This window comes from Tinamus guttatus, unplaced genomic scaffold, assembly GCF_059628265.1.
Source record: "Tinamus guttatus ecotype Peru unplaced genomic scaffold, ASM5962826v1 Tinamus_guttatus_pri_ptg000048l, whole genome shotgun sequence".
NCBI lineage: Eukaryota > Metazoa > Chordata > Aves > Tinamiformes > Tinamidae > Tinamus > Tinamus guttatus.
This window is the reverse complement of record NW_028288582.1, coordinates 13789540-13805946: the sequence shown is the minus strand read 5'-3', so window position 1 is coordinate 13805946 and position 16407 is coordinate 13789540. Positions and strand designations below refer to the sequence as shown.

The window sequence follows — 16407 nt, the reverse complement described above, 5'->3', positions numbered from 1 at the left end:
CGTGAGACGTGAGCCAACACAGCTTTAACCACCCTCAAGTCATGTGTCCAACCTGGGGGCGATCCCTACATCCCTCACATCCCTCATCCATCACCAGGGACCTCCAGAGCGGGGCCGTCCTACCACCTGATCCACGTCTCAGAGGCGGGTGACCGGGTACACAGAAGGCCTCGTTTTGCCACTGACTACGAAAGAAGTCAGATAAAAACCTGAGGCTAGAAAGATAACTTTAATTAAGATAAAGTAAAAGCCACAAAGCTGATGGAGGCCTCTGACGCGCTGCAATGAAGATAAAGATTTGAGTTGCCCTGATTTTTGACATCTGAACTTCAGATACCTTAAACAGATGATGATTTTCAAAGCCTCGTCACTTTCTGAAAACTGTCTTTCCTTCCAGAGCTTCATGCTGGTTTCTGAGAATCAGCTGATTACTTTGGAAAAAAATGTGCTCGCAATTTTTACATTTAGAGTGAATCCTATTTTGTTGGATTCCTTTTTTTCCTTTTTTTGCTTGTTACAGCCTTGCTCTGGTTTGGCTCAGCCATGAGAGCAGGTAACAAGCCAAATGCGGTTTCATTAGAAATATTTCAGAGTTGTGGCCAAAGCCGTGCTGCACTGGATTATGTCTTAAGTCACGAACTGGCAAATTCCAGTCCTGGCCAGGACAGGCCCCTTCTGCTTCTCAGTAGCCCTCAGCTTTGGCCGCCGCCTCAGCCAGGAATGACTCCTAATACCAAGACATTTTCCATGCCAAAAATCACTAGTTGAAGTTGCTTGGCATGCCAGATAGTTTCTTATAAGTTTATGCAACTGTTCCATGCCTCCTCCCCAAAACCCCCTATGAAAGTTCAGCTTAATGCCATAAAGGCTCCTTTCTGAGCTGACATCTGAGAAATAATGTATATGTCCCTGAATTTGCCCGTGTATTAGAAAATAATGACTTAAACCAAAATGCTGCGCCTGACCACAGCCCTAGCCCCTGGACTGGACTTTCCTCCAAAGTCGTGTCTAAGCTTACCAGCCTCTAACCCGGCATCCTGCAATGCCAGGCTCGGATGGAGACCAGCAAATTACTTGTATTTGCTGGACCCACCATCTGTTTTCTCACCCACTCCCCAAATACATACGCACTGTATGAGTGCATCAGTGGTAAAGCACTAATGAAAGGGAAACACATTTTCAAGGCTGTAATTCATTAGCAGTTGGCAATTAAGAGGCAATTAATTTGACTCCCAACTTTGCTTTTAAATTGCCTTATAACATTGGGTGCTCCATGTGAAATGTTATGCTTCAGCTTCCCTCACTCGTACAATTTTTGTGGATATTAAAAAATGAGTTTCTATAAAGTGATTTATGATCCATGATGAAAGGCAGTTTGGAAGGGTAAGGAGTGCTCCTATTAGTAAAATAACTGCTACATTTTTGATCTTTCTTTCTGAGGAGAGAAAAAAAAAAAGATTTGTATGTCTGCAGTGAATATTCAAATCATTAATTATGCTCCAGAGGTATAAACTGCCAATTGCAGAATTTTGAAAGTGTGGCCCAGAAAAGTTGTTTGTTATTAATAAAGGCAAAAAGAACTGGCCGGTCAATACAAACATTTCGCTTCTTGGGACACACTGCGCTTCCCTCGCAGACGCCTGGCGTGCCGGGGCTCTCACGGGTCGCAACGGGCAACCAACACAGCGGCGCGGGCTGCCGAGAGGCGAGCTGAGAAAGCAGCTCGTGCAGTTCGTTTCCTTCGCTGGGTAAAAACAAGCAACCGCCACGCTTCCTGCCGGCGAACCTTCCTGCAGATAAGGGCGCTCCCGACAACAGGAAGCGCGGCGGCCACTGGGGCCGCTGGGCCCCGGCGACTCCCCGCGCTGCGCCGGGGCGAGCGGCCGCGCTCTGCAGCCTGCCCCGGCGCGGCGTTCCCGGCAGGATGCCAGGCCTGTCCAGCCGGGGGGCAGCGCACTGGGCCCAGCCACCGGAGGGGCGCAAGGGAGCGCTCCCAGGCGCTGAATTTCAGGTCCTTGCCCACTCCTCTGCCCACAGACGGGTTCGAAAAGCCCAAGCCGAGTGGGTCGGGGAGCGGGTGCCGCCTCAGCCGAGGCAGCTACAGCCCGGCGCTTAAACACCAGAGATGCACGGGGTGAAACATGCAGCCAAGAGACAACAAGGGTCCAACTCATCATTTCGGAAGGTTTTGAAGGGATGGTTTGTACAGGGGGAGCACGCGGGTACCCTTCCTGGCGTGGTTACGGCAAAGCAAGCATTAAAGGCAGCACCAGAAGGAAACGCTTCAGAGAAAAGGCAGCAAACGCTCCAAAACTGTCTGAAATCAACAGCTGCTGCCCACGACAGCCACAGGCACTGAAGTCTGTTGTGAAATACCCCACCTCCTGCCCACCAGCCAGGCAGCTCTCCCCCTTCGCACACGCTAAACTTTCAATCGCCCTGCAAAGTCTCAATTTACCACAGAAACTAGCTTATTTTCTCATGCTGCTCTCATCAGTAGCGAAGTATAGTTTATTCCCCTGTTTTTGTCCTCAAACAGCATTCTACAACCAATGATTTTTATTAAAAACAAACCCACGGGGTCTCCCAGCAGACACTTTTCTCCTGGGTTTCTGCAGGTGAGGCAGAGTTGTGGAACGGCCTTAATGTTCAAATAATGACATTCTGACATATTTTTCTAATGGGGAGTAACAAAAGGAGGCCCAAAGAATCCTGGCCTCCTCTGCTCCCAGGCCCTTGGCTTTACACTAAAACAAGTGTGGCCTGGTCACCTGATTAACATACGTATATATACACATATACATACATATATCCTGGATCACCCCAAGACTGTCTCTCCCCCCTCAGCCCTTCATATTTCAGCCTTTCCTCCCGTACAGACTCCGCTCTGCCGGCTGCGTTTGCCGGCCTCACTCCAGCACGGCTCCCGGAAGAGCAACGGCGACCGGGGCCCGGCGCACGCAGGTTGCTCGCCCCATTTAACTCTTCCTCCCGTGGAAAGCGCGCAACAAAACGCGGGGATGAAGTGAAGTGAAATGAGGGAGGCGGAGCGGTTTTTATTGCAAAATGACCTTGATTTGACAGGCATGTTCTCAGGTTTCAACAGATGCGGCGGGGAAGGCAGCAGCAGCCACTGTGCTCTGCAGGCATTTCTGAGGATATGCAGACTTTTTCTTTTTTTTTTAATAAATGGGAAGGGGGGGAAGTCATCTCAGTTTCCATGACAACAGTGTCTCCACTTGTCTGTTATTAGATATCATCCGCTTCCTGTGTCTAAATTTTCAAGCCAATCAGAAAAGTGTTTATAGGTTTTGCAGCTCCCGGGACAGTCCCCGTAGGAGCGGAGGGCCGCTCTGCCGGCACGTAACGCGGCTTGGGCGGCCGCCTCGCCAGGCCTCCGGCCGCAGAGCCTCACACCACCCGCCTGTCCCCTCCATCGCCCGCTCGGGCTGCTGTGGGCACCGCTGGGCACCCGCTGCTCCCGCCGCCACATCGCGGGGAAACACCAGGGGCTGCACTCAAAGTTGTGGGCAGCCGGTTCCGGGAGCGATCGCGGCACGGCTGCACGGACAAGTCTTTGCAGGCGCGTTTTGTTTATATAAATAATAGCTGCTTATATAAATAATAAATAAATAATAACCACAACCGAACCAGCAGGTTAATAAGGGAGAATTCTCTTTCCAGGGTGCAGCAATACATGGTGCATTTTGAGGAGATTTATGCAAGGTAAACTCCAAATAAGTTGGAAGCCAGCCCTGAAGAGAAGCAGGCACTTCTTAGGGAAACTAAGGGGGAGTCAGGGACCAGCCTGGGGGCGGCTCTGGCAAATCAGCCTCCAGGCAGCGGCGCGCTCGGCGAGTGCGGAGCGGGAAGGGGCTTCCCTGCAAAGAGCCGCTGGATCCGGCGGGAGCACGAGGGGCGCCGCGGGGGGCGGCGGGACCCCGACGAAAAGCACCAAGTCTCCCCATAAACCCCAGCCCTTGCAGGCGGGGGCACCCGGCTCCGCCGCGCTCGCGGGGTGCCCGCCTGCCCCGCGCTGCCCGGCCGGGGCGGGCGGGCAGCGGCGGCGCCCGCACACGCACAGATGCGCACACGTGCGCTCGCAGGTGCGCGCACACGCAGCGCACACGCAGCGCACACGCAGCGCACACAGGAGCGCGCACACACATGCGCGCACACCCGCACACAGCGCCCGGCGCGCGCGCCGCCCGCGATGACACCGCGGAACGCGCCGCCGCCGCCGGCCAGACGCGCCGCCGTTACCTCCGCGCCGCCGCCGCCGCCGCCGCTTCCTCCCGCTCCCGCTCCCGCTCCCTCCGGCGCCGCCGCCCCCGCGGGGGCGGAGCCTCCCGCCGCCAGCCCCGCGCCCGCGGCGGGAGGCAGCGCGGAAGGGCCCGCCCTGGCCCGGCCCCGCGCGGTGCCGCCCCGCAGGGGGCGCGAGCGGCGGTGGCGGCGCCGCTCGTCGCTCCGGCGGCCCCGGGGCAGCCCGCGGGCCGCGCCGCCCCGCGCCGGGCGGGGAGACAAAGGAGCGGGCGGGACGCGGTCGCTGGGGCGCGCGGGGCGGCGCTCGCGGCGGGCAGAGCCCGGAGCCGCGCTCGGTTCTGCCCTTCCGGGGCGCGCCGCGAGCGCCGGGCACGCGCGGGGCTGCGAAGCAGGACGAGCTCGAGCCGGGACACAGGGTTTTCCATAACCCAAAGCTCGCTGTCGCGGGAGGAGATGACAGGAGTTGGATGTAGCGGCTTTAGACAGTCCTCGGGAATTCCCCAAAACCTCGGGGGAGAAGACGGAGCAGGACCAGCATGAAACCCACCGATAGTGGACGCGGGGAAGGCCCCCGGGCAGAGGAGAGCAAACAGGTGCCCACAACACGTGCTCTGCTCCATAGCACTATCCTGCCGACAGCCCCCAAACCCGCTGCTTATGCCCCGCTTGTCCAGGCGGTCCCTGTTGACATGTAGGGACACTCGTCAAAGGAGCACAAAGATTTTCCATAGCACCAGCCGCTGCCAGAAAGAACAGAAATTATACAAAGCAGTATTTTTTACAGGTGCAATTTCTGTCCAGCCTCTTCGCCTCTACCCTGCGCATTTCCCCTTAACCCTGAGGTCTTCCGCCCTCTTGCCCATCCATGCCCAGCTCCCCTAGCCCTTGTCTCCCACACCACTACCCGGCTGCGGCTTCGCCTGCCCCAGCCCTTGCATTTCCCAGTTCCTGAATTTAGCCCTTGTTGCCGAGAAGAACTGGTTGCATTTTGGCGAGGAACCATGTGGTTGTGCCTGCAGCGACGCGGGCAAGGGCAGCGCGGAGACCTGCTGTGCGCGCCAGGGCAGGCGAGCGCTCCCAGGACGCGAGAGGTGTCAGCACTGCCAGACACCCAGAGGTGTCAAGCCTGTAATGGGCATTTAATTATTCATTGTAAATTTACCTTTCCTCAGGCAGCCCTATAGAGTGACAACTTCAGGGACGTGTAGTTGCTGTGATGATTGTAGGAAAGCGCCTGGTTTTATTCCTGTGGCTCTACCACAGTGTGAGAATGACTGGTTATGGATAGGATGAGACTTTTTTTCCCCAAAAGGGGCATCTTTTTCTTGACCGTGTGTCTGGACAACGGGAAGGCGAGAGCTGGGTCCTGCCAACCTCTCCTGCCTACCAGAAGTCCTCTGCTCTGCTGCACAGTGACCCCAGACCCAACGCGCTTTGGTGCAAGAGAGACACAGACAAACTCAGACTCCACCAGCAGATTGCAACCTTCAGAGGTCACAAATCTATGAAAAGCACCACATCTGACTTTTGATGAAAAGGTTTTATGAAAAATACTATTTTTCTCTGTTTATATCAAATGCAGCTTTACTGGTAGAAGAGAATGGGAACATTGTTCCTCTGTCCCTTTTTTCTCACTCGCTTAGGTTGGATTTTGAAAAGCCAGTTTGGGTCTAAGTAGCAGCTCGTTCGCTTCGTATGTAAAAATCGTTGGCATGAAACGTGTTTCTCCCGGCATCCACCATTGTCCTGGCTGTCTCCCTGGGCACTGAGCCTCTGTGCAGATGGCCGTAACCTCCTGTTGGCTGCCCGACTCTCACCTCTTCAAGGGATGCACAGGCTCAGTTTATTTCCAGGGGAATATAAAACCCTGGAGTGAGCAAAGTTGAAAGCTTTCCTCCTTATAGGCGGTTTTGATGACACAGAGACATTTGCTTCCCACAGGATTTGTGTGTGGATCCTTCCTTGTGTTTCGTTGAAAATCCTTTGCTGACTTTCCTGCGATAGGCCCAAGGCCAGTGCATGCCAAACCAGCACTGCTTATCGAATGCCCAGCAGGGCCTTTCCAGCAGAGCACGGACAAAGCCGGGTGGCCTGGAAGAGACCCAGCCCTGAGGTCCTTTTTTTTGGGCCTTTTTCTTAGCCCAGAGAGGCTCTGGTGGTGCCTGGGAATACTCTTGAAGCGGAAATACCTGATTCAGCTTTAGTGGGACCCCTCCAAGGGAAGGGGAACACTGGGGCTCAGCTATCACTGAACCTCAAGCTGGGGACCCCAGGCACCATTTTCCTCACGAGGCATCCATACATTTCTTTTAAAACATGCAGCTATATGTCTGCAAGCTGGAAATCCCACAGGTGGCAGGAAGAGGCTCGGTGAAGAGCAAAGCCCTGGCCCCACTTGGGGAATCCCTGAGTCATGTAGCCATCATGGATGCTGCCCACCCTACACCATTCTGCCTTGTATCAGTGTGATAAAACAGCCGTGTTCCTGTAGGCACCAAGGAACTCTGAGCCAGATAATATTCCTAAGGAAATCAGTTTTGGCATTTCTTGTCCTTTGATCGGGTCATCTGAACTACTCTATGCATCTAGCTATGCTAACTACAGCTGTTTTAAACCTCAGCCTGCAAAATTTAGCCACAAATATGTGCATTTCCCTTCTCCTGTTGTTTGCTCCCAATGTTGCAAGCTTCATTATTCTTTCATTTCGTCCTCCTTCCTCCCACTCATATACTTGAAGCTTTCTTATATGCTTTGTAACTCTACTTCCCACCTTCATTTAGATCCTTCCTAAAGAAAAGCGTGGTTTGGAAGACCTGTGTTTTCAAGGGAAAAATATTAGTAGCGGAAACCTTCTCTAAGCTGTAATTCTCCTGTCTCCAAGTGCACCTTGTCTTTCCACATCCATCTTCACAATGTTAACTCTCCCGTATAGCGGGCTGCTTTGCTACCGTATCTGCCAGATGAAATTAATGAAGATTAAATTCTTACCTCTCTTCAAGAGCAGGAGAATTTACTGTTTATTCTGTGAAAGTTCTTCCGTAGCCAAGTTGGTCCATTTTGTCTAATCCCACTGCAAGTCCTTCATTAAACCTGGTCCTATTGGAGAGCCGCAAACCCGGGCTCTCTGGCCAGCAGCTCCTGGGTGCTGGCTGTCCCCAGGCCCAGGAGCTGGCAGGGCCCCAGGCAGCCTCCCTTGTCCAAGGCTGGGACGCCTGGAAATATCCCCGGATGGGTATTATGCTCAGCAGGAGCCATGTAGAAGCGAATGGAATGGCTTTGGCTAGCTGTGGTATCTACCCTTTTTTTTCTCCTGAGCGTGTTTAGTCTCCCCATTTGAACAGAAAGATAAAGATGCCAGTGCTTAAAGCCACATCACGTATTTTCAAGGGTGGGAAGATATCGGTGACTTTTATCCCATTTACCCATTTTGCCATTGGGATTTCACAGTGCAAAAGTAGAAGACAAATGAAAAAAAAATCCATCTAAAATCTCAGACTCACCAGTTGACTTTGCTGCATCTCAGTTTTGTGGGGCCTGACTAAAGTTTCATTTAAGAGGTCTGAGTTGCAGAGGACAAGCTCGACCCTGCCCCTCCAGACCATTGCAAGGCCGAGCTGTGCAAAGGCCCCAGCCAAACGCCACGCAGAGACGCTCCTGTTCCGGGAGCAGGATGCCCGTGCGCTCCAGCACGGCAGCCCCAGCCCAAGCAGTGACATACGAGGGGGATGTGGCAATGACAGTCTCTCTTTCGTGCTCGTGAATCAAACCCCATTCACATTCCCACTGGACACGCCGGCAGCCCTTTTATGGCCCCAGAGGGGTACTTAATTATGCACATATATGTGTTCTTGGACTACCTTAATAACAGTGTAAGAGTCACTTGAGCAATAGATTTGATTTTACGAACCAGAAGGATAAAACTCAGGTTCTCTGGTGGACAATGAAACTGGATTTTTTCCATTCCTCCTTATTTTATTTTGGTTAATATCACCCTTAAACTTTGAATTATCCTGCAAGGATTAGGGCTCATTAACTTTGTTTTGGCTTGTACTTAGTGTTAATGGGACATATTTCTGTAACAAATATGAATCACTTCAATGCTAAGGCTTAAATGTTTAATAAAAGTCATTAGTAGAATTACGTGCTAGGACTTACAAGAAAGATGCTGGTGTTGTTATGGTTACTGCTGTAGCTCTGGCCATCTGTGGGCTCTCTGAGTTACCCTCCTATGTGAGGCCTTGGGCTTTCTCCCTTTCTGTGATGGGATAACGTGATCCTTGCAGTGAGCTCCAGCCTCCCAGAGCGGTGCCTTGGCCAAGCTTGCACATGTGGAAGAGAGCAGTGGCCTTCAGCTTTCCTGCATGATCAAAACCAAAAAGAGCAGCTTCAAAACCAAAGAGTAGTTTATCTGAACATTCCAATAAACCATATTGTCTGAAAAATAAATTACATATCTGCTTTATCTGGTAGTCTTACCAACTTGAACTAAATCAGACATCCCCGCGGATCTGAGCTCCTTGGACCCCTTCTGGATTCTTGCTCTCAAAACCTCATCTTAGATAGTTCTTTGACGTCTCTGGGGTCTTCTGAGTCTTTCTTTCCAGACGCCCACATTTCTCCCAGGGAAATCTCTCTAGTGAGCCTAGCAGGGGCCCAGCCAAAACATCACAGTCCCTGGCTCCTGCACTGTTTCCCAAGTGTTTCCTCAAAAGTGAATGCCTGGATCCATCTTCTCTCTCCTGGGTACTCTTCCTGACAACCCGCCTATTGAAGTGGCTCAATGTATGCACACAGTAAACATGTCAACACATCACATTCATAAATTATTACAGGCAACGCCAAATCTGCCACAAAAATTTTTCGACTTGAGGCTGCAGAAGAGGATCTTCAGTGGCAGAAAAGCTGAAAGGCTTCTCAAAAAATATGAGGGTTATCTGTTAACCTCACGGCACTAGGATCCCACGTGGCATGTTTTCCTTCTAGCAGAGAGAAGACTGAAAATGTTCAGTGGTGAATAGGGCAGATTTCAGAATAACATAAAACTGCACGAAAGCATTTACAAACCCATTCTGGTACTGCTCAAGTTAGTCTTAGATTCATTGGGTCTCCTTTTTTTTTTCTCTACTTCTGGTAGCATCTCATCTTTCATGCATGCAAACAGTATATGAAGAGGAGACACTTTCACTATCATCCTACTAATCCCATATGCCAGTTAGACATTGGAGGCTTTCCAGGCATTAAAAAAGAAAAGGCAAAACAACCTGATCCCTGTATCAAAACAAAGGAAGTGAAAGAAAGCAAAGCAGGAAAACATGGCGTGGAGCTTGTGAGTTCCTCATTTTCTGTCTTTAAGTTTGGTACAGATAATAACATCCCTCTTCAGAAAGATCCACATGAGGCTCCCGCGCAACCCCTTGTTTTGAGGGCAACTACAGAGCTTATCCTTAGCTTGTTCTTCTTTTTTCTTCTGCAGAAGGAAATCTCAAATCTTTCTTAGCGAAAATTCCCAATAAAGGGCTGGTGTACGGCTTTGGCTGCTGGGCCTTGCTTGGGACTGGGAGGCCTGGCCACACGTTTCCTCCTTCTCCCTTGCCAAAGCGCACGCTCTGCGCGATTACTCTCACCTGGGCTGAGGTCAGTAGCATGTTTTGCTGGATCATATTTAATTGTTCGTGTATTTGGATTAATTTAACATGAGCTGCACCGAGAGAGTCTTTTTCCTGTAGACTGGGAACTTTCTGTTTCTAATAAGCACAACCCACTTTATTATTCTACGGTTACCTCATTATCCCTGAGAAAACAAAAATCCCAAATTTAATTGGGATGAATCAAAGACGGTGATCAAATTATTTTGTAAACTAGCTTTATGCACGTCTCATTAAATGATGTAAGCCATAGTAATGCACTAAATCAGAATATAGAACTTTTCTGCCTTTTTTTTTTTTTTTTTTTTTGCTTTTCTTGTTTAAATGTTTATGCTGTTAGGGTAGCCCATCTGGTTTAGATTGCAGAATGGAAATCACAAGACTTACCCACCATCCCCTCACTTGTAATTCTGGAAAAGACTGGAAGTAGTTTGGCAACATAATATGTTTCCCTGCCTCCTGTAGAAATAAATCTTCAGCTTCAGAGTAGATTGAAGCAGACAGCTGAGTAATTTCTCGTCGTAGGCCCAGGCTCCGAAGAGGGGGCCCAAATCCAGCTCCGTATGCCTCGTAACACAGCGAGGTCTCGTTTCGGGCTATTACAAATTAAGCAGGGATTAGCTGTACAATCTGCATTCAAGCCCAGCTTTGCACAGTGGATCCCGTGAAGCTGAGTGACACCTGGACGCCTGGGTCCAGCTGGAGTTTTTCTCCAGGCATTTCCCATCTGAATCTGGGTTTTAATAGTTTGATTCCCATAACAGTTCATTGAATACGGATGCAAAGAGGTGCTGGGAGCGCAGGCCCTCCCGCAGAGGTACCTGCTGCAGGGATGTGCCCGGGCCACGTGCTGGCCTGTTTTGGCCAGCAGGGATGTGGATGGGAGTCCGGCTCTCCAGCTGATTAGTATCCAGCACCGCACGAGTTGTCGCTTAGTCTCTCCCAGGCAACTCACGTGGCCACTGGCTACCTCAGAGGAGGAGAAGGGCTCCGCGGCGGCAGCACATCCTCGTGTCAAGCAGCCGTGGGCAGTGCTCATGGAGACGCCTGTGAAGAGACAGGGCTGATGCGGAGCCCGGCCCTGAGCCACCCCTGCGTTAGGAAGCGGCAGGGCCAGAGGCAGGAACGTTGCAGCTTGGCTCCTTCCTTGCAGGGGGCCAAGCTGGGCTGCTGGGAATATCGAGATACATACAACTGGGACTCCCACTTTTATCTGTTCTTCCTCTGATCCCAGGAATGCAGTTAACACCCCATAGAGGCCTGTCTTGTCAGGTGGGAGTACTGGTGCTAGCGGTGAAAAGCTGCAGATCCACTAGTTGGAGAAAGCTCTCACTGTTTTCACAGCATTATTTAGAGGTGCATAAAGACATAACACATATGCTATGGCTCATTCATTATGGGAAACACACCAAAAAGAACAGTTAGAGACAGACACTTCCTTTAAAGCCATTTGCCGCAGCATGATCAAGCGAAACTCAGGAGTAGTGAGATTTACGTAGCAAGAGGAGCACCTGGGCTCTGAAAACAGGCTCTTGGAGCTTAGTCACAGGGATTTGAGATCCAGGTTTTATTTCACTATATTTCACCTATTTCACAGGTTTTATGATGATGAAAACACATCAGGAAAAAAGATTTTCTGCCAGCAAATCCCCATGGCAGGAGGTGCTGCCAGTGCCATGGTGGACATTGGAAAAGCCCCGGGACCCCAATGTTTTCCTCCCAGCACCAAACCCTGACTGGGCAGAAACATGCAAAGGACACGGGGGCATCACAGAAGTCTCATGAACGATGGCACCCTCCGCTACGAGCAACATGGGAGAAAAAAACATCATCTCTGGGGAGGTGGGATCAGCAAGTCATTGCTAAAATAGATAAAGGAAGACAACTTGCCCTGAGAAGCAGTGAGCACGGGCTCCTCAGAGGTGCAGGTGGTCAAAGACAGCTCTTTTGCCTTGGGTTCTTCAAGCCAGGAAGGAATTAGATGCACATGGAATATTTTTTAAAGGCCTGTGTTTACTTAGCATACTGCGTTGTCACATGAAGAAAAAAAGGACATTGCAACCAATTACACATTTTAAGGAAAAACAGGAGTGTCTCCCTTCGCCCCTGTTTCCTACGGAAGAGATGGGCAAGTATCCTTCATGGGGAGAGCTGCAGCAGGCACCTCCCTCCAGCTTCCAGGAGTTTCACTTTTGGATGTAACGTCAAACGGAAATTGCAGCAAAGATGAATTTACCCCATTTTTGAAGGATCTTACGGTGATAAATAGTATGAGTGGTAAATCTGGCCTTGTTTCTGCCGCGTTCCAGCCTGTGAGGCTTAAAAATATGGTTTGGAGGTCGTGCGGCTGGTTAGCATTCTCCCCAGAAAACAGCATTTCAGGGCCAGCAAGGCTCCATCGGCTCCGTTTCCTCCGAGGGCTGAACAACCCTGTCTGCTGTCTGCTCCCTGCACTCCTGGCTGTGGGTGTGAGGAGGCCGGAGCCGCGGCGTCTCGCGGGGACCTTCCCGCGCTGCAGATTGGCACGTGAGCACCCGGGAAGCCACAGCCTCGGACTCCAAAACTGCAAAGCAGAAACTGAATCCTTAAAAAACAGAATAAAATATTGTGGGCTTCCACTCATGCCCACTGTTGCAGCCCCTGAGTTACTCCTGGAATGCAGGGTGGCTGCTTATTTGCAAATCAACGGGTGAGGGACTCTACGTTCATAACGATATGAGGGCTCACAGCAGTGCTGATGGAATCGCTTGGACCAGTATCTGTTCTGTCACTCATCTGCTGGCAATAATAAATGATGGGTCTAATTCGACAACATTCACATCTAGCTTTTATCTATACGGAAGTCTCAGAAAGTAATCTTCCATTGCCTTGCAGTGAGACTGGCTATATTTTTTGATGAACTGCTCTCTAAAAATGTGCCTGTGCTTGTTATCACCATGCCTTGGTTATGAAAGCCTAGTGCCAAAAAAATGAACTTGCTTACTACATTATCAGGACATGCTTGCTTTTTTTCCTGCTTTCACCATCTGCTTGCTTTCATATGCTTTCCATTACTGAGACAGTGTATTACACCACTAGCAGAATTAGTAGGAATAATAACAAAACAAACATCATAGTAAATACCATGGACACCGTTCTGCTCCCTCCGTAACCTGTACAATGCACCAAGGTCTGCTCTGTCACACCTAAATGGGTCAAATTATTCTCTTAATTGTAAAAGTCCAGCTCCTGCTGACTTCAGGGGTGAAATCTGAGCACAGGTGAAGGAGGACTGCAACTTATACTATTAGATTACAGTCAACATCTAACAATTAAATAAGGGGGTTTCTACACTACTGTGCATATGTGTATGCTATACTTTGAGTCTGCTTAAGGAAGCAGGTGCCTCTGCAGCTTTACACGCGCATATCCAAAATGCAACAGCCTTGACCTCCGTCCCAAGACACCATCTGTGGTGCCTTGGGAAGGAACCTCTGCCTGGCACAGGGCAGACGGCTAGGCTTGAGCGGAGCAGGGCAATAGGCAGCCCGAGAGCTTGTTTGCAGTGTGCAAATGCAAAAGCCCCTGCACTGATGTAGCAAAGACGCTGCTTTGTGGAGCAGTTGGGGAAGACGGAGAGACCGAGACACATTTGAAGGCTAGTGCTGTAAAGATCAGAAGCTGCAGCTATGCAGCCACCTTTCCACACCATTCCTTAAAGAGCACAAGGAAAACAGAGAATCACAGAATGGTTGGAGTTGGAAGGGACTTCTAGAGATCATCTAGTCCAAGAAAACCCAGTGGCAAAGGGCACAGACCCAGAAGCAGCAGCCCCCACGCTCAGCCCACCTCCCTGGGGCCTTGAGGGTTATACTGAAAGGAACAGAGCTGAGAGCAACCCAATACACACTATAGCATGAAAAATACATGCATGGAAGGCTACTCCTGTATTTCTTATAGACCAAGAGAAATGTTCTGTGCATTTTTTATCCCATTCTGGTGGGGTGTCACATGCTCAGCTCCTAGGAACACTCGTCAGCGTCGAGACGCTGCTGTGCCCCTTCGCTTCAGTCGCTCCCACGAGTACCTTCCCAGGGAAGTGATCCGTCTGAACAGAAAGAAAGCAGCCAAGTGGAGAGGTTAACGCTGCCGCCTACAAAGAGCAACGCAAGTGGAGGACCTGGAGGTGACGCTGAACATCTTCTCTTTATTGCATAATTACAGAGAACAGCGAAGCACCACTTGTCACTGGCTTATGAACTCTTCTTTCTGCTGCATTTGCCAGAGCTTGTTTTCAGGTTGCACCGTAAAAGAAAATGAATGGAACCAGGTTTTATCTCTGAAGTGAATTGAGCACATGGCTACTGCTTCTTTTCCCCCACAGAGCATCCTTTTCAATGGTCTGAATTAAATCACAGCTTAACAAAATAACATAGTATATAATCATTAATTAATATACATGGTAAGTGAACTTCCTCCCAGATTTACTTCTGGTGAATAGGTCTTGGCTTCAGTCCTTGAAAACCAGCACTAAAAGAGCAGAGCTGAAGCCGCTGTAAATTGTTTGTGATAGCGGCTTCACGGACTAGAAAGCTAGTGGTGGGAATCACAGTAAATCAGGAAGGAACTTGTGTAAAATGTGCTCATGCTATAAACAACAACTCTTCTTTTTTTCTCCCAACTGAAAAGCACATCATTGGCATCAACTTCCTGATTCAATAAAATATCCCCTCTTCGTGATGCATAAGCTTTGTTTCCACAAAAGGGTCCTGCACTTTTTGCATTAGGATGTTAGAAATGTTGCTTCCTTCAGCCATTTGGCCTTCGTCCTCCATCCGAGGAGCTGCAGAAAAATGGAATGTAACAGGAGATTTAAGATACTGATATTTGTATTGCTGTTTTAGAAGTTTATTTTGACTTCAGAACATGAGGAAAACAATTTATCTGGGCTACACATGGCTAATAGCACTAGGAGACTTGGTTACCTAATGTAGCATCCCAGCCACCTGTGGCAGCTGCAGCAGTATCTTCACTGTGACATGGCAAGTCATAAAGATTGTGTAAATAGGGAGATCTGAAGATAAGAAAAACCCTGCGGAGGGTCTACCTGGCATCAGGCATCCAAGGGAAGCCAGACAACCATTTCAAGTGCTAATGGGAAAAAGGTCTTTGTTTTTGAGTTGCTTGTGGTTACTTGCAAATGTGTTTGATCATTTGAATAGGGAAGATAATAACCAGGAGAACATTTGAGCTCAGTAAGTTGTCTCACTGAATTATCGTCTGAAAGTGTGTCTAAACATATACATATCAAACTGAGTTAGTGGCACCAATGCCTACCTCATTCAACTCACTCCAGCTTATGAACTGCAAATTAGTTCTTTGCGTATCCGTCACGATGAGGCTGATTTCACAGGAGACGGAGACGGGAAAAGCGAGGAGGCCGATGCCTCGGGCAGCTGCGCGGTGAACGTGCCGGGAGCGCCGTGCCCCTCAGCAGGGGCGGGAAGCGGCAGCGCACGCTTTGCACAGCTCCCAGAAAAGGCCCTGAAATACCTGTTCTTCATACAAGGCAAGCAGGTTTCCTAGGGAAGATTTTACTGCATTTCTTCTGCTTTTGCAAGCCAAGCCTTCATTAAAAAAATGAATAAAAAGAAAAGCAAGAGGGAGGGAGGGCAAAAATGATTAGCGTTGTTGGGTCTTGCAGAAGAGTTCAGTGTAAGAAGGAGACGGGATGTGACAAACTCTGCACCAGTTCACTGTCAGTTTAAAGCAGAAAATAAGGTTAATAAAAACTAGAGAGATAGGGTCACTTAATGTTTACTACACTGAATAAAGGTCTTGATAGGCATAAGGAAAACACTGGCCTAAAGAGCACTTGATTCCCTTGCACTTTGCAGATCCTTGAGAGCTGGTTCAGGAAGGAAGCAAATAAAGATCATCGTGGCAGATGAACGTTGCAGTGCAATGTCATGGTAGTTTATAAAGGAAAGAGCATAAAGTAGTATTTTATAGTTAGTAGTTTATAAAGGAAAGATAGCATAAAGAGATGACAACCTGCTCAAGCTAACATAGTTCTGAGGAAAAACAGTAAGAATTGGCTCCGCTGTATCTCTAATGCCCCTTCCCGGGCTTGCCGCTGAGCCAGCGGCGCTGGCAGCAGGAAACCTTGCGGCGCAGGGCCCGGGAGAGCCGGATCTCCTCCGCGACACCGAGCCGCAGCTCCGGCCTGGCTCTGGTGAGCGGGACCACGGCGCACAGGAGCTCCTTGCAGGCACGAACTTGCAGCAAGCGCACCAGGGCTTGCTCCGTTGGAGTCGAACCTAAGAATAAACCATAACAGATGTGCTGCTATATATTGAACTAACTGTGGGGAAACAACCAGTGAAGAAAGCTTGACCAGATAACTCAAGGACATCCATTTAGAAATGGCTTGACATTTAGATCAAAGAAACCTTCCAGCGAGTTGAGGGGAAGAGACGACAACTCATAGAGAAATGCTGCAGATCTAAGCAGACGAATA

The 16407-nt window shown here is 49.8% G+C and overlaps 1 protein-coding gene across 1 annotated transcript in view; it reads right to left on the bottom strand.

Moving 5' to 3' along the window:
- FOXN3 (forkhead box N3) overlaps window positions 1-4328 on the bottom strand; it is a 187038-nt gene extending 182710 nt beyond the window's left edge. The window contains exon 1 of the mRNA XM_088539734.1: window positions 4264-4328. The gene's annotated coding sequence lies outside the window, so the exon portion shown is untranslated. The remainder of the gene's footprint in view (window positions 1-4263) is intronic.
- Window positions 4329-16407: the final 12079 nt, after the last annotated feature.